Raw genomic sequence first — 24,419 nt, forward strand, 5'->3', positions numbered from 1 at the left:
AAACAGACTCAAGGTTGCCTCTCAGCCCGTGTTTGCAGAGCCTGGTGTTTTATGACTGAGCCTCCTGGGTACAGTTTCAGTGATGCCCAAACAACAAGGCCATTCAGTGAAAGATCCTGACAGATGGGCCACAAGTTTCCTTATCTCACAGCCCCAGGGTTGTGTAGCTTAATTTAGATCCCTCTTTTAGCAGAGTGTTCTCAGTAGTCCTTCCAGAAGGCCTTGTGGCCTGGGAAACTGCTGTGCACACCAGATCCATGAAGGCTGTGCCTCCCAGCTGGTGCCTCCCAGCAAGTGAAGGAACACAGTCTTCATCGATTTCCTCGGGGTTCGGTCATCAGAAGCTGGGCCTGGGGTCCAATCCCTCCATCACTGCTGTCTTGCTCTGCAACTTTTTTTGATATGCTAAATGATATGCCCAGATTCCTTCAAGTGGAAAGGAAAAGATCAGAAAGGATCACAAGGCTGCTCAGAGGACGTCCAGGCTTTGACTTGAACAAGCCATTTTAGCGGTTTGCAGCCAGGCTGGGGACAGAAAATAGGTTACACATTTTCCAAATGGGGGCATTTTCTCCAGTCTGTAGATCTAATGGAGAGTTGAAGCCGCATTGAATTCGGGAGATCTCAGGCAGAGGGCATGGAGTGGAAGGAAGGGATGGAGAGAGACAAGTGCTATGCCCATGGGAGCAGCTAGGCAGTGACCTCTCAGGCTCTGGTTATACTTTGTAAAGTGCTTTCACAGACATCAAACTTTATTGTCACAACAACCTTCAGGAATAGCATTATTCGTGTTCTATAGGGGACAAATCCAAGACTCAGAGAGGTTAAGTGACTTGCCCAAGATCACACAGCTGCAAACTGCTGGAACTGGACTTGAATTTGGGAGAAGAGGACTCTGCTGTGGCATGAAACATGTGCTATCTAAGTAAGATCCCAGCCTTGGGCAGCTTGTAAAAAGTCACTGGTGGGTTGTCATGGTACCGTGTTCTTCCTCCACAGACATAGCCACACTCAATCCCTGGGCTTTTTCTTCTATTCTACATGGGTATGGGTATGTGTTTTGCTTTTTTTTTTTTTTTTATGATCTCTCCTTAGCCCCCAAATCAAGACAAAAAGTCATCAGGAGCTGCTGTGGGATAGCTGCCATGGGTGTGCTCTGAGCCAGATATTGTAAGGCGATCAATAAGAAGAAAGAAACTGTGGCCTTTGTTTATGATCTGCTACAGGAGGCGAGCCTCAAAGACCTGTCACTGTCTTGCTGGGTGACAGTAGGTAAGTCATTTGTTCATTTACTCTCCTTGACAGGGCCATCTGTTACTTGGCTCTTGAGCAGCTACCCCTCCCTCGTAGCTCTACCCCAGCTTTCCTCCGGGACTTACTCCGCCCTCCCCACTGGGCACTCTGTGGTGCTTCATGCCCTGGTGCCTGGATAGAGTGAGCGACTCAGACCTGGCTGGTCACAACATTGTGCTCACCTGGCCACAGTGGCTGGCACAGGGATGGGCATGTGACCCAGGTGGAGCCACAGTGTCTAAGGAGGCTTTGTCTGTAGCAGTCAGAGGGCGGCAGTGCTCAATTCTGGACTGGACACAAACTGGCGGAGAATATGGGAGGCTGTGGCTGCATGAGTGAGCTACCAGATGGAGCCTGAGAAAGAAGCCAATGCATAGAGAGGACCAGAGTCCTGGAGAAAGAGCTCAGGGTCTGGTGGCATTGTTGGGAGCCTCTGGAACCAGTTATGCTAAACCTGAAGCTGGCATATTAATTAGTGGCAGACTAAGTACTTTAATAAAGAGATGGACACATGCAGCGGTGTAAGCAAAACCCATTTTCTTCTCAGGTAACAGCCCAGCAATAAGAGGTCCAGGAACAAGAAGATGGCCCTGCATCCTCAACTCATGGTCTCTATCTTTAGTCCAAGACAGCTGCTCAAGTGCTTGTCTTTCCTTGGTTGGAGGGGGAAGGAAAGCAAGGGAAAGTATTTTTTTGTTTTTAATGAGTTTTATTGAGATACAACTTACAGCCAATATAATCAGTTTATTTTAAGCATCCTGTCCCATGACTTTTGACAAATGTATACTGTCATGGAACCACCAGTAAAATCAAGACAAAGAGCATCTCCATCCTTCACTGTTAATACCCTACCCCAACCCCAGCCCCAAGAAACACCAGCCCATTATCTGTAACTATAGTTACGCGTTTTCCAGAATTTCATGTAAATGGAGGCATACAATGTGGATCCTTTTCATCTTGCTTCTTTGACTTAACATAATGTTTTCAAGATTCACTCATATTGTAGCATGTGTCATTTATTGTTCATCTCTTTTTATGGCTGAGAAATCATCCATTGTATGGATCTGTCATAAGTTAGTTTTCCATTCATCGGCTGATTGTCATTAGGTCATTTCCAGTTTCTGTCTGTTATAAAAAAAAAAGCTTTTGTGAACACTTGAGTAGAAGTCCTTCTGTGGATATTTGCTTTCATTTCTCTTGGGTAAATATTTAGGAATGGAATTGTTCCCTTGTAAGTTGAGTGAATGTTGAACTCTGTAGGATACTGTTTTCCCAAATGGCTACACAATTTTGCATTTCCATCATCAATATAGATTTGGCCTTTCTATTAGTTATATAGTAGTGTCTCATTAAAGTTTTAATTTTAATTTCTTTAAAAGTAACTGTCTCAAATATCTTTTCATGTTCTTATTTGCTATCCATGTCTCTTTGGTGTTCAAATCTTTTTTCTGTATACTAAAAATAAAGCTTGGTCCATACCTTGTGCCATATGTAACAATGAACTCAAAGTGGATCATATGGATTTTCAGTAGTTCTAGTACCATCTGTTGAAAAGACTGTCCTCTGTTGAATTTCCTTGGCACTTCTGTTGAAAATAAATTGACCATATATGCAGGACTATTTCTGGACTCACTTGTGTTCCATGGATCTATGTGTCTATCTATTTACATACCACAGTTCTTCATTAATGTAATTTTATAGTAAGTCTTGAAGTCAGGTCGTGTGCATCCTCCAACTTTATTCTTCCTTTTCAATATCATTTTAGCTACTATACTTCCCTTGCTTTTCCATGTAAATTTTATTGATTGATTGATTCATTTGTTCATTCGCTCATTGATTCATTTTTTGAGAGAGTGCGTGTGTGAACTCGGGAGGGGCAGAGGGAGAGAGAATCTTAGGCAGGCTCCATAGCTGACTGTAAATTTTGGAAATAGCTTGTGGATTTCTATAAAAGTTATCCTGCAATTGTAATTGAAATTGTGTTGGGGCAACTGGGCGGCTCAGTTGGTTGGGTGTCTGACTATTGATTTCAGTTCAGGTCACGATCTCAGGGTCATGGGATGGAGCTCTGCTTGGTCTCTGCACTGTGTAATGAGCCTGCATGGGATTTTTCTCTCTCCCTCTCTTTCTGCCCCATTCCAGCTCATGATCTCTCTCTCTTTCTAAAATAATAAAAAAAAAAAAGAAATGGTGTTGACTCTGCTGATCAATTTGGGACAATTAAAATCTTAGTAATATTAAAACTTCTAATCTATGTATATGGAATATCTCCCCATTTTTAGATCTTTCTTGTTTTTTTCCATTAATTTTAAATAATTTTTGGCATGCAGGTTTGTACATATTTTGTTAGATTTATATTTAAATATCTTAGATTTTATGGTGCTATTGTAAATCATATTTTAAAATATAATTTCTATTATTAGCTACTAGTATATAGAAATATGATTGATTTTTGCATATTTTCCTTGTATCTTATGACCTTGATAAACTTGCTTATTGGTTCTAGTAGACTTTTGTTTTGTTTTGTTTTTTGGTGCCTTATTGCACTGGCTAGAAATTGTAAGAATGGAAATCTTTGCTCTGCCTGTCTCTAATTTGAGAGGCAAAGCATTCAGTCCTTCAATATTAAGCATGTTAGTTTTGGTTTTCCTTGGGTGTCCTTAACAAGTTGAAGAAGTTCTTTTTAATTCCTAGTTTCCTGCACATTTTTTATTAGGAATGATGCTGAATTTTGTGAAAGGTTTTTCTGAATCTATTGGTATGATAATAGTATTCCGTCTTTAGTCTGTTGATATGGTGAATTATATGATTGACTATTAAAGCACTCTTGCATTTCTGGGAAAACTTCACTTGGTCATAAAATGTTATCCTTTTATATGTTTTTGGATTAGGTTTGTTAATATATTGTTAAGGGTTATTGCATTTGTAGTTATGAAGGATATTCGCCTATAGTTTTTTCCCCATAATCTCTTTTCAGATTTTGATACTAGGATAATGTTGGTCTCAGAATGACGAAGTGCTTATCCTCTTGGGTATTTTCTGAAGGAGTTAGTGTAAGATTAGTGTTATTTTTTTTAAATGAAAATTTTTTTTCTTAAATAGTGTATTGTCAAGTTGGTTTACCCAGTGCTCATCCCAACAAGTAGCCTACCCCATGCCCATCATCCCCCCCCACACCTCCCCCCCCACGCCCCCCCTCCCCCCGTAGTGGAATCACTTGTGAAGCCATTTTGACTTGGAATTTTCTTTGTGGTTAAATTTTAAATTCCGAAGTAAAATTCTTTAATGGATACAGGGCTTTTAGGGACACATGATTTCTTGTGAGTGGGCTTTTGTACTTTGTGTCTTTCAGAGAATTTGTCCATTTCATCTAAGTTGTTGATATATTAGCATAAGGTTGTTCATAGTATTCTCTTATCCTTTTGATGTCTCCAGTATCTGTAGTAATGTCCTCTTATTCCCTATATTGGTAATTTATGTACCCATTACTTTTTTCTTGATCATGATAGCCAAAGTTTATTAATTGTATTGCTGTTTAAAATTTTTTAAAATATTTATTTATTTTTGAGAGAAAGAGAGAGAGACAGAGTGTGAGCAGGGGAGGGGCAGAGAGAGACAGAGACACAGAATCTGAAGCAAGCTCCAGGCTCTCAGCTGTCAGCACAGAGCCCAATGTGGGGCTCGAACTCATGAACCATGAGATCATGACCTAAGCCAAAATTGGATGCTTAACTGACTGAGCCACCCAGGAGCCCCTGTACTGCTCTTTTAATTTTATTGATTTTTCTGGCTTATTTTTTTTCTAAGTTTTTCATTGTTTTTAGCTCTTACCTTTTTTTTTCTGTTCTTTTTCTACTATCTTGAGGTGGAAGCTCAGATTGTTGATCCTAGACCTTTATGCTTTTACTATAACCATGTTAATGTAAAATTTTCTCACACTACTTTATCTGCATCCCACACATTTTGTTATGTTGTATTTTCATTTATTAAATAATAATCAAAATAATTTCTACCATTCTTGTAATTTACTTGTTGACTCGTGTTATTCAGATGTGTTGTTTAGTTTCCAGATAGTTGAAATTTTACAGATATCTTCTGTTATTGATTTTTGGTTCAATTTCAATGTGATCAGCCCTTTAAAACTTATTATGGATTATTTTGTGGCATAGAATATGTTCTATAGTTGTGAATATTTGTATTCTGCAGTTGAATGGAAAGTTTATTTAATAAAAGGCAACTAAGTCAAATTTGTAAGTGAGATTAAAATCTTACTGCCTTTTTTATGGTCTACTTCTTATTTTTTTAAGTGGGAGCCTAGCATGGGGCCCAACGTGGGGCCCATTGTGGGGCTTGAACTGACAACATTGAGATCAAGGCCCAAGTTGATATCAAGAGTCAGATGCTTGGGGCGCCTGGTTGGCTTAGTCGGTTGGGCGTCCGACTTTCGCTCAGGTCATGATCTCGCAGTTCGTGGGTTCGAGCCCCGCGTCGGGCTCTGTCCTGACTGCCAGCTCAGAGCCTGGAGCCTGTTTCAGTCTGTGACTCCCTCTCTCTCTGACCCTCCCCTGCTCACGCTGTCTCTCTCTCTCTCTCCTAGAAATAAATAAAACATTAAAAAAAAATTAAAAAAAAAAAAAGAGTCAGATGCTTAAGTGACTGAGGCACCTGGGTGCCCCAAATGGTCTATTTATTTTTTCAATTCCTCAAATTGGTGTGTGGAAATCTCCAACTCTCTCTGTAGGTTTGTCTTTTTCTCCTTTCAGTTATATCAGTTTTGCTTCGTGTATTTAAGTTCTACCAATAGGTACTCGAATATTACTTGTTGTTATATTGTCTTAATGAATTTATCCCTTTATCACAATTAACTGTCAATTTTTTTGCCCTTGGAATATTCATTGTTCTGAAATATTCTTTATCTGATATTAATATAGCCACCCAAGCTCTTTTTGATTAAAGTGTTCATGGTGTAACTTATTCCATCTTTTAATTTCTAACCTACCTATGTCTTTACAATTAAAGTGAATTTGTTTTAGGTGGCATATCTTTGGGTCTTGCTTTTTAATTTAAGTTGATAATATCTGCCTTTTAATTGGGATGTTTAGTCCATTTGAATTTAATAAAGTTATCAATATGCTTAGATATAAATCTGCTGCTTTGTTATTTGTTTTCTATATGCCCTATTTGTTATATATTCCCATTTATTCTTCTCCTGTCTGTTTTTAGATAAAATATTTTGTTATAGTTCCATTTTACTTATTATCTTGACTTATTAATACATATTTATATTTTTTGTTTTACTTATTATTTTAAGGGCATACATAGTTACCTATCACAGGCTACCTTTAAGTAATATTATGTCACTTTCATATATAACTTAAGGACTTTTGTCTTTGTGCTATAGTTGTTATACATTTTACTTTTATATGTGATACGGACCAAAAATTCATTTTCACTGTTTATGCTTTAAAAAGCCAGTTCTCTTTTATTTATTTATTCAGGCTTAGCAATGATACAAATAAACAAATATTGAAATAAAGTGCAAAAAGTGTAGGGAAATAACTGTAAAGAGTGGGAGGAAGTAACAATCAAGAATTATATGCTAATAAATATAGAGAACAAACTGGTGGGTGCTGGGAGATGAGCGAAGTGAGTGAAGGGGAGTGGGAAGTGCAAGCTTCCAGGTATGGAATTAATAAGTCAGGGAGGTGAAAGGTACACCACAGGAAATATGCTCAGTGATATTATAATAGTGTTGTGTGCTTACAGATAGTAGCTACACTTATGGTGAGCAGAATATAGTGTATAGATTTATTGAATCACTCTGTGGTACATCTGAAATGAATGTAACATTGTGTATCGACTATATTTCAATAAAAATATATAATTGAATGCTAAAAAATATTCAATTATCTTTTATTATTAGGATAACAAGATAAATAAATACTAAATAGTAAAAGCCTTTTATGTTTATATATCTACCATTTCTGTGGGTCTTTATTACTTTGTGTAAATCCAGATTTACTTCTGTTATTTTCTTCTGCCTTAAGGGCTTTCTTTAGCATTTTGTGGTACTCATTAGTTGGTAATCAGTTTTTTATGCTGTTATGTGCTTGAAAAAGTCCTTATTTTACCTTCATGTTTGAAAGATGTGTTCACTGGTATAGTGACATTCTTTCAGTATGTTAAATATGTAGCTCCACTCACTTAGAGCTTGCATTTTTCTACTGAAGTCTGCTGTCATTCTTAATCTTTATTCCTTTGTACATAATGTCTTCCTTCTTCCTTGTGCTATGGCTGATTTTAAGATTTTGGTTTTCTCATTGGTTTTACACAATTTGGTATAGTTTTCTTATTTCTTTGTATTCCCCTGAGGTTTTTTTTCTTTTTCAAATTTTTATTTAAATTCCAGTTAGTTAACAAATAGTGTAATATTGGTTTCAGGAGTAGAATTTAGTGATTCATCACTTACACACAACATCCGGAGCTCATCATAACAAGTGTCCTCCTTAATACTCCTTAATACTCATCACCCATTTAGCCCATCCCCCAGCCACCTCCCTCTGTCAACCCTCAGTTTGTTCTCTGTTATTAAGAGTTTCTTATTGTTTCCCTCTCTCTTTTTTCCTCCCTTCCCATATGTTTATCTGTTTTGTTTCTTAAATTCCACATTTGAGTGAAATCTTATGGTATTTGTCTTCCTCTGACTGACTTGTTTCACTTAGCATAATAATACTCTAGCTCCATCCATGTTGTTACAAATGGTAAACTTTCATTCTTTTTGTTACAAATGGTAAACTTTCATTCTGAGTAGTATTGCATTGTATATTTATACCACTTCTTCTTTATCCATTCATCAGTTGATGGACACTTGGGCCAAGCTTCTTGATCTATGAATTTTTTTTCAATTTTAGAAAAAAACCAGCTATTATTCTTCATATATTTTCCTTCATAAATGTTAATATATTTCTCCTTTACCCCCATATTTATTTATTTATTTAATTTATTTATTTATGTGAATTATATATGTTAGACCATTTGCTATTATCTCACAGATCACCAAGCTTTTTTTTTTTAAGTCTTTTTCTCTTTTTGTGCTGTATTTGAGATAGATTTATTGTTATATCTTCGAGTTCATTGGTTTGTTTTTCTTCTGAAGTCTAATTTGTTTTTAATCCTATTCAGTTTACTTTTTATTTCAGATACTGTAGTTTTCATTGGTAGAAGTTCCATTTGAGTCTTTTTAAATTTCTTCTATTTCTCTTTTTATGTGTTTCCCCTTTGATAACTCTGAATATATTTATAAGATTTATAATAGCTATTTTAAGAGATCCTTCTTCTCCCAAATCCATAATATCTTGTCATTTATGGGTCTTTTTCAATTGATTGATATCCCTTCTGATTATGAGTTCTATTTACTTATTATTCACATGCCTGGTAACTTTTGATTCAATTCTGGAAGTTGGGTGTATAATATTTTTGAGTGCTAGATTTTTATTTTTCTTTAGGGTTTTGGAATTTTCTGATGCGCATTTAAATTATTGAGGATCAATTGATCTTTTTGAGGCTTTCTTTTAAACTTTACTCTTAAAAGTCCAGAGCAACCTTTACTTAGAGACTAATTTAATCACACAGTGAAAGCCTGAGCCTTCTGAGGATTCTACTACCCATGAACTCTACACTTCAGACTTTGGGAATGTAACCTATTCTCAGCTCTGTGTGAAGTTTGACCATTTTTTGGCTTACTGATTATGAGTGGCTCTTTTTCTGGCCTTGAGGAGTCTTGCCTTATGGATTCACAGATTAGTAGTCGGCCAAAAACTTAAAAAAAAAAACCCTTTTTTTCAGGTGTCTAGAGCTCTTTCTGAGTACAGCTTCCACTTTTCTGACATTCAGTCCCATGAAATCTAGTTCCTCCAGCTTCCCTGACCTCTGCTCTGTCTCCTCAACTCAGCAAGACCACTGGACTCCTCCATACACCATATCTTGGAAACTGCCTCCAGACAGTAGGCGAGTGCTACCTTATGCTAACTTTGCTTGTGTTCCTTCTCTAAGAATCATAGTCCTGTAGTGCCTGTTGTCCAATAAATGTCTTATATATTTTGTCTCTTTTTCTAGTTGTTTACAGTGAGAATGCAATTTATAGACAAAAGAAGCAGGGTCCTCCAGAGGAAAAAGTTAAAGGGCAAAACTCTGAAGTTGCCTATCTTACTTCTATCAACATTTGATTGTCAGAACTTAGTCATCTAGCAACACTTAGTTATGATGTTGGTTGTGTAATGAAGTCTGGCTGAGTGGCCATGTGCGCAGCTAACATAGCTTTGCTATGGAGAAAGAGGGAACTGTATGTCGTTGTTACTCCTGGTCTTTTCATTTATGTGCACCAGTTTGTGTTTGAGTATTTGCCCTTTGTAATTTAGAGTCTTGGCTGATAGAATTAGTCAATAGACAGAGGGAAACAAATGCTCAAAAATAAGGAGACATTTAATTTTTACTTAGCCTTTCTGAAACTTAATTTTCATATCTGCAAAATTGGGGTATGTTATTCATCTCTCTGTTTCTTTCTTTCTTTTTTTTTAATAGTTTATTTATTTTTGAGACAGAGCCAGACAGAGCACGAATGGGGGAGGGGTAGAGAGAAAGAGGGAGACACAGAATCTGAAACAGGCTCCAGGCTCTGAGCTGTCAGCACAGAGCCCAATGTGAGGCTTGTACCCACGAACCATGAGATCATGACCTGAGCTGAAGTCGGACGTTTAACCAACTGAGCCACCCAGGCACCCCTCATCTCTGTTTTTTAAGTTTAATGATTTCATGAATGAGAAAGCCCTGTGTAAGTTGTCTAGTACTATACAACCATAGGTTATATTTATCAGTCTTTTCCTAATCCCCAAGTTTAGTTTATTTTCTTCATCTATTCTATACTCTTAAAACATCTGGTACTCATTCCTACAGTTTATCTCAATTGTCATAAACATTCATTTGCCTAATAATTTGTTTTCAGATTGCATTCCCCAGTAGAGTGAGAGATGCACGGGATGTTCAGAAAGTTGCTATTTTTCTTGTTCACAGCTGTATTGCCAGCCCATTGCACAGTGACTGGCCTTTATTGTGTTCTCAAGAAGTGTTTAAGTGAATAAATGTTAACTATATAAGATGACATATCATTGTCTGACCTCTAAGGATAACTCCAGACTCCTCTACAGTCCCTGTACTCCACCCAAAGAAAGGTCAGGATAGAAGGTACAGATATTTATCAGGTCAGGATGCTTGGGAGCCTGTGTATGGGCAGCTTCTCATGAGAGCAGATACAGATTTAAAGTAGTTGTATTCATATAGCATATTTTGTGAGATCTTAATCTCTTTTTATTTTGCCCTTGGAGTAGTTATCTCCTGTGGGGCTTGTGCACTAAGATGGGCCTAGAATTACCTCCTGTTTAAAAGATGTGCCCATCCTAGGAAAGATTCATGTTCCAGGACTTTGGAAGAAAGATTCCTCTTCCTTAGGTCCAGTTGAGTGGTAAAACTAAGATCACAGTCAGGATTAAGGTCCAAATATGGAATGTAAGATTATTTTCAGAGTACGTCCCTTTCTTGAACAATCAATTTTCCCCTCTCTATCTCATATATACTATTTTCGAAACCATCTTTGACTTCAATCTCCCCTAATTACTACTCCACTTATTGGCTTCCTTGTACATCAAGCTCCTTGGGGGATTGATTCTGATCTCTGCCTCCTTATCCTCATTTCCCCTTCCTTTCAGCCAATATCCAACAGCATTCTGCCCCCTCCGCCCAATGACTCTTTTCAAGGTCATCAGTAAAATTCAGTAGTCATTATTTTTCTTTCTAACTTGTCCTCTAAACAACATTTAACATGGCTGATCCTTTCTCCTCCTGGAATCACTTGCTTCTGCTGCCTTCCGTGATACCACAATCTCCTTGATTGGTTCCCCCTTCTCTATCTTGCCTTTAAATGTTGGAACATCACAGAGTTATGCTTTCTCATTTCTCTGATTATATACTCTGTCTAGGTGACCTCATCCAGTTCCATAGATTTAAATTGTACTTACATGCTGATGACTTGTGAATCTTTATTTGTGGTACCTTCCTTCCCATGGAACTTCAAACTCCTATATTGCCTACATATCCAAGTGGGTATCTAATAAAATCTTTTCAAATTAAAAGTGGCCCAAATAAAACTCATGTTTCGTGTCTCAAATCCTCCATCTTCTTCCTCATAGCAGAAAAATGGAAGCAAACCCCCAATTGAGGTGCTATTCTTAACTCCTTTCTTTCACTTCCCAAATCCAGCTATCCAACTAATAAGAGAGTTCTGCACACTGTAGCATATGTTTCTCTCCATCTCCAGTATCCACCCTAGCTCAAGCCTCTTTCATTTCTAACCTGGACACTGCAATGGTCTCATAACTAGTTTTCTTGGTAGCCAGAATTAGGTTTGTAAAGCACAAATTTGATCATGTCTGCTCCTCTTTAAAAATTCTTCTACTTCTCCCCATAACCCGAGAACAACATTTGACATTTTATCCTGGTTTTCAACACTTCATGTAATTTGAACCCTGCTTACCTTTCTGAGTGCACCCGTACCCCTTATTCTTCCCTTTTCCACTGTGCTTGTGCCATACTGGTTTGATCTCTTTATTCAAACTTGCCATACTGGTTCCTGCTTTGGGGCATTTGTGCTAAATGTTCCTTCTGGTTAGACTGACTTCCCTCTCGTCTTATCACGACAGACTATTCATCTTCTTTCCTTACCTGAGTCTAAATGTCAACAACTTAGGAAAATCCACCAGATATAAATTAGCTGGCTGGTTTTTACCCTATTACTCTATTTTGTCTTTCTACATAACATCTTTTTACTATGTGATATCGATCTTGCTATTTTTTCTGTCTCCCTTTTTCTTCCCACCAGACTGTAAGTTTGAGAGTTGGGACATTATCTCCCTTGTTCACTGCTATAACTTCAGTACTTAGAATCACTTGTGGCACAGTAAGTGCCTGCCGAGAGTATTAATGAAATCAGGCAGCTTATTTGTTTTAGAACAAGTCTGCCCCTATCTAGACAAAAGAGCTTCTTATAGAACCCTTGATCCAGCTGAATTTGCCACAAGATCATAATGAGGTCCAGAGTCATTAATGAAGGACATTATTTTGGTGATCTCCAAACTTGGTTTGCCTCTCTCACCAACCTATGGCAGCACGATGTGCCTGGTGGAAGATTTGGAGCCTCATTTCAATGAACATCTGGCAGAGTCAACAAGGTTTAAAGATCCTCGTTCCTTATCATCACACCCCGATCCCTGACTACCTCTTGACTGTACAGTCCTCTGTTAGAATTGACTGTATTCACAGTGTTGAAGTGCAGTGGATAATCAGAGAAGAGAAATAATAGCTAGGCTTGCAGTTTTCATGGGCTGAAGCTAGTCCATGTAGGATTAGGTTAGATGGGAGCAAACAGGGATTGTGCTGACAAAGGTGTGGTAATAGGGAAAGTGGAGCATTTCTGTGGGAGAGTGAGACTTTTAAAATTCCTGGAAACAGTGAATTTATTCTTGATAGTTTGGGGGGTAGGATTTAGGAATGTAGTGTATAATTGAGCCATATGCAATACTTGGTTTCTTTTAACAGCCTCTAAAAACCTAAACAAATTTATTTTTATTATCCTATTCATTAACTTTCTTACCCTGGGCAGGAATACCCTCTACCAGGGAACTGAAAAGTGACTTCTAAAATACTAGAAGACTGACTCTCACATGGGGAAGGCCATTTAAATTTTAGAAGCTGGTTATTAGAAATATGTTCCTTATACTGAACACAAATTGCCCTGAATTGACTGTTCAATGGTCCTTGTTTTGCTCTCTGAAGCATCTCAATGTGAGCCTAAAACTCTATCTCAACTGACAGTCAGTCAGTAATGGACAGAATTATGTCCCCTTCCCAAATTCAAATGTGGAAGCCTTGATCCTAGTGTGAATGTATTTGGAAGTAAGACCTTTAATGAAGTTCTTAAGGTTAAACAAGATCATAAAGATGGGGCCCTAATCAAATAGGATTGATGTCCTTATGGGAAGAGAAAGAGGCATCAGGAGTGAACGTACAGGGAAAAAGGCCACATGAAGACATAGCAAGGAGGTGCCTACCTGAAAACCAAGGAAAGAGGCCTCTGGAGAAAACAAACCTGCTGGCACCTTGATCTTGGATTTATAGCCTCCAGAACTGTGAGAAAATAAATTTCTGTTGGTTAAGCCACCCATTCTGTGATATTTTGTTTTGGTATCTCTAGCAGTCTTTGTACATATCAGGTAACAGAGAAGATTCTTTGTAAACTTCTCCTATTCATGCAAACTGGCTCTAGCTTCTTCAACTCCTCCTCATTAGGGCAGAAATACCCATTAGATGAAGGGTAATGACTAGAACAGAACATAATACCATAGTGAAATATGGTAGATACTGGCCAGAACAGAGGGACCATCGTCTTACTTGTTATATAGATATTATTTTCATAATAATACAACTGAAGACTAATGCTCTGAAAGCTCTGATCTCAGATGAACTTCTCAGACAACTTAATCCACTCTCTCTTAGGTTTTGCTCACACATTCATTGGCATTGTGCATTAAGTGCCTGACTTAACATTGGTCTGATTAGATTTCATCATGTTAGATTTGCCTCATTTTTCAAACCATCCAAATACACTCACTGTCTGCCCCCAACTGCTTGTTATCAGAAAATCAATGCCCTTCTTCAGACATTTCATAACTATGTTGAGTGGGTAGGGGTCAAGAACTGAACCTGATATTATGAATGATAACAGTTAACAACTTATACCGGTATAGAACTTTAGAGGTTATAGAGCTCTCTGCCAGTTTAGGGATCCTGGCAAAATAGGAAATGAGTTTCATCTTTCATGACCTTTCCTTTATGAGTTGCTCAGTATGATGAAAAAATACCGGGAATCAGGAGCGCTAATCTTAGTTTTGAAGCCACATTACCTCTCTCAGCTTTGATGTCCACCTGTGAGTGAAGGGAGAGGCTGGATAATTCTCAAGGTCACTGTATCTTCAATACTTTCCGCTCTGGATAGCCACCCAGCATAACATTTTTCTTCATATAACGGATCTACAGATATAGAGAGACCTACATATATATAAAGTCCCTTTCAAGCCAGACATCCCCGGTTCCTTAAAAAACCTCTGTGTTTGGTAAACCCACACTGATTTCCAGGCTTTTTGCTGTTATCTCTAAAGCATTCACAAAACTTCTCACTAGCTGATAGTTTGGTGAATGCATCTTTTTCTAAATTAGCTACCTTCCTGCATCTGCAGCCATCTGCATCTCACCCATTCTCCGTGATACCTCATAGAAAACAGTGGTTTAGTGACTGCATCTGCAAGCCTTCCCAGGACTGTGGGGTGCAATTCCTCCAGCAGAATCTTTTCTGGCTTTGCAAGAGCAGCCAGGTGCTCTCCTGCTCCCTGTTCACCCATTGTAAGGACTCCTGTCAGCTTTTTCATCTACACATTTGATATTCATGTCTGCCATATCTTTATTCAAGGAGCCAATAAAAATGCATTATGTATGACTGAGTCTGTTCAGAAAATGATCATGTTTTGTATATTTAGGGATGTAAGAGCTTGTAAAGGAGCAAAAAATTGGGGGGGCAATGTGTTATTTCTTGACAAACAAAAAATCTTTAGAAAAATAATATTTTGGTTTCACTTCTCTCTGTCTACCCCTTCCCCTACCCAAAAATCCACATCTCATTCTAAAGCACATAGTGCCGAAGGGGTAAAAGAAGGGGTTAAAGCTGGATGGATGGTATGCAGCCAGACAGAAGCTGCCTGGAAAACCAGGTCAAGGCATGCTAGGTAAATACAGTGGACAGTGGGTAACCACTTGAAGATTTTAAGCAGAGTTGTGATGCAGTGATGACATGTTTTCTATTTGTCTTTAGATGGTTCTAATCAGACCAGAGGACTTTCCAGAATTCCCACAGCCAAACAGATGTACATTTTGGCACTTGGCATTTCTTTATTGAGCAACAGAAGCTTTCAAAGCAGGTTTTTTTCAACCTTAGCGTATGTTTGTATATGTATGTGTGTGCGTGTATACATGCACATGATCTGTTAAAGCACAGATTGGTGGGATCTACCCCTGAGAGTTTTCAGTTCAGTCAGTCTGACATGGGACCTGGTAATTTGCACAATTAACAAATTCCCAGGTGATACTGATGCTGCTGGTCCAGAAACACATGAAGAATCACTCCTTTGAAGAATGATATATGGGTCTTCTCATTGTTTACCAATATGACACAGGCAGCAGTACGGGGCCCAGGAGTGGCTTCTAAGAATAGCCACATCTTTTTTGCCCATGGCAAGACCCAAGGTTGCATGTTGACATATATCCAGACATTTTTCCTCGGGAGGCCTGCCTTCAGAGTTCAGATTTCATAGCCAAAACCACTGGACTTTGAGGTCATGGTCCATCTATTATAGACTGAATTTCCTCTTCTCAGTTGAATGGGCCAGTTCATAGATGTAACATTCATTGGATCATCTCCATCTTCCAGGGTGTTGCAATTATCCTGGGAAGGATATAGATTAGGTACCAAGAAGAATCTACCTATAATGAAAACTTAATGCACTCAGGGGACAACAAAAATTATAGGATCTCTTGTCTGGGCAAGAATTGGAAACAAGTTAGATTTTCTTCAATGTAGACTACTTTCAAATTTTAGAATCAGAGAGAACATGGTTTGAACAAATTTTTCTGCCTTTTTTTTAGATAATTTGCCTTGGAAAAGTCACTTAAGCTCTTTGAGCTTCTGATATTATATACATAAAATAAGGATTACCAGGGCTTTTTGTAAAGTTTAAGCAAAATAGTGTAAGCTGTTTGGCACCTTGCCTGGCTCATAGTAGATGCTCAACAAATGTTAATTACCTCCCTTTTAATGTCCTCCTCCCAGCCCATAATAGAAGCCACTTTGCCACTGAATATTATGATTACTTTGGGTTTTTTTCTTTTTTAATAGTTTATTGTCAAGTTGGTTTCCATATAACACCCAGTGCTCATCCCCACAAGTGCCCTCCTCCATGCCCATCACCCCCCTTCTCCTCCCCCCCCCCATACCCATATTATGATTACTTTGAAATATAGCAGGAAGGAAAACAGAAGCAGGTTTGGAAGGGGAGAATCATTTTCAGAGTCAGCCCCATTGCTACCAATTTGGAGATTAAATTTTCTCCGTGGTTTGAGAACATCAGTGTGGTAAGGGATTTACCTATAGACTACAGAGAGAAATCGACTCTGCAGTGGGCCAGCTGGGTTCAGTGCTGAGTGCCCCTGGGAATATTCTTCCTGCTGGCAGAGGGGAGCCAGGAGTAAGTAAGTCTGTTGGTCTTCAGCACCTTGAACAGGTTGTCAGAGTCCCAGGTTTGTCAGCTGGGCACTCACTAGGTCTGGGTAATGATCCATGGCAGGCTTGTTAATGGCCTTAGGGTTTCACATATTTCTGTAATTATTCAATCATTTGGAAGTTTTGAGTTTCTAATTATTAGGCACAAATTAAAATATCCTCTGTAATTCACTTCCCTTCAGGCCTTGAACCAGTGGTGCTGGGTTCCTGTCACATTATCCTTCTAGTGAATGGTGGGTTATCATAGTTGTAGTCAGCTTCTCATCATTTCTCAGTGTATTTTGCCTCCAGGACCTCCTTTTTGCCATCAAGTGCCTAACCTGTTGCACTGATGTGCTCAGTGATAAATGTTAGATGCTCCTCCTTCTAAGTCTGGCCCTTAGTCCAAGGTGAGATTCTCAGCCATGGCTGCATGTTAAAATGGCCTCATGAGCTCATAAAATACCTATGTAAGGCCCCACTCCAGAGAATGTGATTTAATTGGTCTTAGGTCAGGTGTGGGCACAGTTATTTGTTAAGTACTTCTTAAGAATGCTCCAGTCAATTTTATTTTTTTTCCTAATAGTTTATTGTCAAATTAGTTTCCACATAACACTCAGTGCTCATCCCCACAAGTGTCCTCCTCCATGCCCATCCCTCCTCCCCCCCACATCCATCAGTCCTCAGTTTTTGTCAGCATTCAAGAGTCTCTCATGGTTTGCCTCTCTCCCTTTCCCCCACCATTTCCGCCCTTCTTCTCCCCCTTGTTCCTCCGTCAAGTTCCTCCTAATCCTCCTATACGTGCAAACATATGATATTTGTCCTTCTCTGCCTGACTTATTTCGCTCAGCATAACACCCTCAAGGTCCATCCATGTTGCTACACATGGCCAGATTTCATTGTTTCTCATTGCCATGTAGTATTCCATGCTATAGATAAACCACATCTTCTTGATCCATTCATCTGTTGATGGACACTTAGGCTCTTTCCATGTTTTAGCTATTGTGGAGAGTGCTGCTATGAACATTGGGGTACATGTGCTCCTATGCCTCAGCATTTCTGTATCCCTTGGGTAAATTCCTAGCAGTGCTATTGCTGGGTCATAGGGGAGTTCTATTGTTAGTTTCCTGAGGAACCTCCACACTGTTTTCCAGAGGGGCTGTAGCAGTTTGCATTCCCACCAACAGTGTAGGAGGGTGCCCGTTTCTCCACATCCTCTCCAGCATCTAGAGTTCTCTGATTTGCTCATTTTAGCCACTCTGACTGGCGTGAGGTGGTATCTCAGTGTGGTTTTGATTTGTATTTCCCTGATGAGGAGGGATGCTGAGCATCGTTTCATGTGTCTGTGGGCCATTGCCCCAGTCAATTTTAATGTGCAGCCAAAGTTGAGAAGCACTACTTGGTCTAGAGATGGACCTTTATATCACCTAATACCCCACCAGAGTTAACTGCAACTTCCTACTCATGATTCTGTTGGGACATAAATCAATTTCTAGCTTATTGAGTTTCAGCATAGACAATACTAAGACCAATATTGCAACCTCCCCTCCCCTAAATGTAGCGCGGGAATACTAGCTGCCCTATTTATCTCAAAAACATTATCACAAGAATTAAACTAAATAAGGTGAACATTGAGAATTTCAAATGAAAATATTAAGTACTAATATATGTTTGGAAGAGCCTAGGGAAACAATAGAAAAGATCTCAATTCTGGTATAGCCATTCTAGAGCTCATTTAGTGAAATTAACTATGCACATGCCCTGGGACCTGGCAATTTCACTCTTACAGAGTGAGAGTTGAGGGTGGGGTTCGGGTAGAGAGAGGGAGACAGAATCCGAAGCAGGTTCCAGGCTCTGAGCTGTCAGCACAGAGCCCAATGCAGGGCTCAAACCCATGAATTGTGAGATCATGACCTGAACCAAAGTCAGATGCTTAACAGACTGAGCTACCCAGGCACTTCCATTTACATAACATTTTAAACCATATAATTCCATGGCACATAGTACATATACCAAGAAAACTTCAGGTACAGGTGCATCTTGGAACATGGACAAAGATGAACAGAGCAGCTGTTGGTGATGGCAGGGAGTTTTAGGCAATCAAGACACCTGTCACTAAAAAATTGATAAGCAAAGCATAGAGGATGCATTTATAAACTATGGTGTAGAAGTTAGAACAGCAGAATGGGTATATACACAGGAACATGAGTAGAACTGTAACACAGTGATGAAAGAAAACAGGGGACAGCAAGATATCTGAAGCACATGTCACTTATGTTCATTTAAAACAGACTCATTCACAAAGCAATATTACAGATTTTTCATGGAGACATTTCATATCTGAGGGCATGTACCAAACACAGTATAGTAAGTGATTATGGGAAATGAGACTGGGGACAGGGATGAAGGGGCAAATGATGAAACAAAATCTAGTAAGAGCAGAACCTTAAGCAGGCAGATGCTGATGGTATGTGCTATGAATGGAGGAGTATGATTAACTTAGCCCTCTGCTCCTTCCAAAGGCAGAACAATTGGGCCAGAGAGGGAGGGAAGCAAGCTCTGAGTGGTTTACAAATAGGATCAGGAGAAGCTAGAGGGAAGAATAAGAGATCTTGGGAACCAAGAAAGAGAAACAGCAACATACCCTGGGCTGGAAAGAAAAACCTGGCATTTATTACTCGCCATAGTGAATCGAGGGAGAAAATGAAAGAAGTTCCTTAGGTTGGAAATAAAGATGTTTACTAAAGACCAGAGATAGAGGGGGAGAAATTTAAAGATATGAGCTGAGAAATTGCACTTATAGACTTGGAAGGGAGTTTTAAGGGGGAGACCCAGGGATGTTGCTGCTGTCCAGCTGAGGAATGTATGGGTTCTGGAACAAAGGTGTTTCCAGAAAAGAATGTTTCCCCATGACTAAGATCTCCTTTTCAGACTTTCCCAAGTAGTGATCTAATCATTGAATCATCCAATGAAGATCCATGCAATGGTCTTCTACCATGGTCTGGGTAATGGAAAAGTGAGGCCAATCCCTAGCTTCTGAAGGGCCCATGTAGATGCCAAAAGCATCCTTTGCTTTGCCTTGATCACTGGACTTGGGCTGTGAGCTTTTACACTAGGAGATCATCTACCTATGGAATAAGAAATCCAGTGACTCATTCACTGTCAACTCAGAGAAACACATACTTGACCAGAAAGTCTTTCCATCTGGGTTATTGATAAAGAATAATGAATATATGAATTAATACACCAAGGAATCACATACTAAGCTTGTTTTCTATTCGGAGTCTAAGAACACAAATACCATTAACTTATAGTTGGGAACAACTTGTACATCAGATCAGACTTGTGTACCAGCTAGATCAAGTCCTGCTACAGGTGGGTGGGACCATGGAGCTGTGAAATCAAGTTTAGACCCAAAGAGGTAGGGCAGGAAAGCTGGTGTTTGGGGGAGCCACCCTGGCTGGCCTCTGAAAGTCACACTGGAGTGGCTCTGAGAGCAATTATCCTGGTAGAGCAGCTCTCACTTTGCATTTAAGATCGTCCTCCTGAAAAGGTCATGTGTAAATCAAATTTAATAAATCAAATTCTACACTTCATACCTTGGGGAGTCTCTCTCTTCAAAGGAAGCTGTGAGTGAATCCCTTTTTAATAGAAGTAATCAACTCTTCATTTATCTGATTTGTAAGGTAAGATTTTTAGATATCAGATTTTCTTAAAGTGATCAGCAGAGTTTTTCTTTTGCCAGTGACGGAAAACCCAATACAGAATGGTTTAAGTAAAAAACAACAATAGCAAGCAAAAAGTTTAGGCATATACTGGCTTTAGACATGGCTTGATTCAGGACCCAAACAATGACACTGAGATTTCGTTTTTTTCCACCTCTCATATCTGTCTTCACTTGGCTTGGTTCTCAGGCTCTACCTGGGTAAAGCAGCCGCAGCATCTTATCCTGCCAAGTTCAAGGCCAGCAAGGAAGATTACTTGCTTTTTTTCTCAGTAGTCTCAGAATTGGCTCTGATTGAGTCATCTGCCCATCCCTGAATGAGTAAGGAGTGAAGAGCTGATTCGCTTAGGCCTGGTCATATGGGGCTCTACACAAACCACGTGGGTCAACAGTGGGACAAAGAAAGGAAAAATAAAAGAAGAAAATCAGGCAGTTATCAGAAGAAATGGGGAGCAATGTCAGGGAAGGGGGACATAAACTCAAATCTTTCTCTTCCCTCACTTTCACACCCAATCCATCACCAAGCTTGCCTGTCCTAGAAATATCTTACAAAGAATTCTCTGCACAGCACTTGCATCAGAATTTCTTGGGGGTGCTTGTTTACATGCAGGTTTTGGGGTTCTACTCCAGATGATGGGAATTCTATTATCTTGGAGTGGGTCCTGGAATTTGCAATTTTAGATCATCTCCCAAGCAATTTTTAAAAAAATGTACACTGACTTTTTAAGAACTACGTCCCGATGCTGTTCCATCTTTTCCATGTCCACAGTAGCTGCCTTAGTTCAAGATCCACCATTTCTCTGCTGAGGTTTTCCAGGTATCTCCTTACTGGTCCTCCGTCTTTAGTGTCTTCTCTGCCAGCCACAGCCCCCTCCTCTGCCATTTCTGCTCATGCTAAATAGCCAAATTCTGACTCTGGTTTACCTCTTCAGTCTCCTGTCTTATGAGATCTTTTCAATGACCTTGGATCCCAGCCATTGTCCTTCCCTCTCACTCATCCCCTGGACTTCCCAGGTCCTTTCCCCGTGTTCACCTTGACTGCTCCTGAGCTTCCCTCTGCCTCTAATGCCACTCCCTTTTCTCTCCATCTGGTAAACTCAAGCACCAGCATTAAGCCCAGCTCTGGTGCCACTTCCTCCCTGAAGCCTCTCCATTCCTTCTTTCCACTCCCCTGCTCCCCACCTCATTCTCCCAAAGAATCCTTGTTTATATCTCTTCTACAGCAGTTTACCACACTATCGGGAACTTATAAATTTATATTTTATCATTTCCTCTGGTCCTACAAAGGCACTCAATAATATGTGTTAAGTCTTAAAAATAAGTCTTCCAGCTCAAGATATTGATGCGATATGTGACTTTGAGCAAGGCACCTCCCTTCCTGAGCCTCAGTTTCCAATTTGTAAATGCAAATATTCATACCTACTGCATAGGTTTGTTGATGGGCTCAATCGAGATAATGAACAGAAATCTCTTAGCACAGTGCATGGCAACATAATTAGTGCAATGAATGCTAAATTTAAAAAATTAACCTTCAAGTCCGGGAAGCAAAAGCCCTCAATTGTACATGTAAATTTATATTTATATAACACGAAGCAACTGTTTCTTAAAACCACATTATTCAAACTCAGACTGTTGGAATGTGCAGGTCAATCTGAAATGGGGCAGATGGACTCTGTTTTAACCCAGTTTCTTGTGCCCCTGAGTCCTTCACACCCCTCTTTATCTCCTCCTGAGCTTTGGACAGCTTTAAGTCCATCCCTCGGAAATAATCACTTTCAGTCCGTGGAATGCTGACACGGGAGTAGTGCAGATCCCCACAGTGCGATTTCTCTGGACCATGGAAATGATTCTGCTCTGTGAGAATGAGGAAAGCTAAGGGTGCCTGATGGTGGACAGCCAGTTCAGAAGTGGCAGCCTTGAGCTCGCATAAATGAAAGTCATTAAAGCCGCCTGAAGTGACAAGATTGGTCCAGGAATCGGAATGAATTGATGATAAGTGCAGGAGAGATAAACATTTCATTTAAATAAGGGCAGCAGGATGAATCTCAAGAAATTTAGCCCCTCTTCTGTTGACTCTTTCTGGCTTGTTTTATAATCTGCCTGCAATTGTCACTCCTTTTTACAATCATGCATCTTGCACTTGGCATGTAAGGGGATATGCAAAAGGCATCATAAACAGAAGCTGGGAAAAGCATAGACAGTTCAAGAACAAATAACTTCAAATTCCTAGTTATCTGCAATGCCCACTACAATGTAGCAATGAGCATGAGGAATATATACATGTTGCATATTTGATGTATGAAAAGTATTCAGCACAGTAGCTGGTGCTTTATAGCTACTCACTAATGTTGATTTCCTCCTTTCCTTCTATCCCTGTGGAAATTAGTGGGTAGGGGATGGAAGGAGTGTGTGTGTGTGTGTGTGTTCACAGCCATGCAAGAGGGTGAAAGAAAATGACTTCTGAGTCCTTGTAAATTGCTCAGAATTTAGAGTATAGATCATTGCACTAACCTGATCGAGTTTGTCTAGCCAACATGTTAGGAACTAATGTAAATTCAGCTCTCCTCTAGACCCTGGGAATACAAAGTTTAACAAGAAAACAGGACAAAATCCTTGCCTTCTGGGAACTCATGATTAGAACATAAAAATAGACAAGTAAATAAACAAAATGCAAGGTTAGGCTCCCTTGAAACCAGAGATTAGGTTTTAGGTATTTTTGTTTCCTAGCACCTCTAGGTTATTTTACAACATTCATAGGATTAAGGGACTATTAGTTTGGAGACCTGCCTTATTTAAAATCAAATATAATGTTGCTGCCACATTAAATATAAGTTTTATATAACCATATAAGAACTGTGCTGAAAAACAGTTGACAGGTTGACGTAAGGTTAGATTTTGTAGACTTTCAAGTAGATGCTTGTTGATTTAATTTTGCAGTCTCTGTATTATGGAGATGATATTAATTATTTTCAGATCTCACATATTTCCAGGAACCCTTGAAAGGCTTTTGGGTCCTGAAGACTGCTTTGATGGTGTAATCTATTAGATTACACAGCCCTGGAAACTTCACACCATGCCTGGCACCCAATGGGCTTTCATAAATACTTAATGGATGAATAAAGAGATTGAGGATATCAGATAATGATACCATGTGTTACAGACTCCAGTTCCATGGAGCAAGGGACTTTTCTTATGGCTCTGGATTCCATTCCAAATCTCAGCTGTGATCTCTTTGAAAGCAGAGGTCTTTGGTTGGTATGGGATCACAATAGCTTGGGGCAAATGGATCTAAAAAAGCCTGGTCTTGGTGGGTATTTAGCAAAAGGCATAGAATGATCCAATGTGCACAGAGTGCAGTTAGGCATTGTGAGACTAAGCAGTTCAAAATGAACTGAGTTTGTCTGAGTTCAAAATGAAGGGGGCAGTAATGTGGTACAAAGTCAGAAAACCTGAGGGACTAGAGGTGATGGAGAAGGGCATGGCCTTTGGAGTCAGACTGCCTTGGGTCTAGATCCTGGCTCCAGCATGCCCTTGCAAATCTCTTAACTTCTCTGGAGTTTATTATTATTAATATCGCTGTTATTATTTTAATCTAAAAAAGAATCATTACAGAACCTACTTCATAGGGTCGTGGTGAGGACAAAATAATTTTAATGAAATGCTTATCACAGTGCCTAACATGTAGTTGGCATCTCCAAACTTCAGCTATTGTTTTATTTGTTTTGGTGCCGTCAGAAATCAGCAGGGTGATCTTGAACAAGTCTGCATCTACTTAGAGCCTCTGGTTTCCTTTCTTTTGTACTAACGGATTAGCCTAATCGTGAAGACTGGATGGTGTCACCAGAGGTGGCATGGAGTTGGTGGCATGCCAAGCCAGGGCACACCTGCTTACAGGAGACTATTGTTAAATTTTCAGGAATTCTGTAAGCCTGTTAGGAAATGCAGCCACTTAAAAAATTATATAAATTGATAATTAATTATATTTTC

At 39.4% G+C, this 24,419-nt stretch overlaps 1 long non-coding RNA gene across 1 annotated transcript in view; it reads left to right on the forward strand.

Moving 5' to 3' along the window:
• Nucleotides 1-1,099: 1,099 nt before the first annotated feature.
• The window catches only part of LOC120231017, a 33,502-nt gene continuing 10,182 nt past the window's right edge, over nucleotides 1,100-24,419 (forward strand). The window contains exon 1 of the long non-coding RNA XR_005528242.1: nucleotides 1,100-1,272. This is a non-coding gene — a long non-coding RNA (uncharacterized LOC120231017). The remainder of the gene's footprint in view (nucleotides 1,273-24,419) is intronic.

Source organism: Hyaena hyaena, unplaced genomic scaffold (assembly GCF_003009895.1).
Source record: "Hyaena hyaena isolate Hyena2069 unplaced genomic scaffold, ASM300989v1 scaffold_3, whole genome shotgun sequence".
Classification (NCBI taxonomy): domain Eukaryota; kingdom Metazoa; phylum Chordata; class Mammalia; order Carnivora; family Hyaenidae; genus Hyaena; species Hyaena hyaena.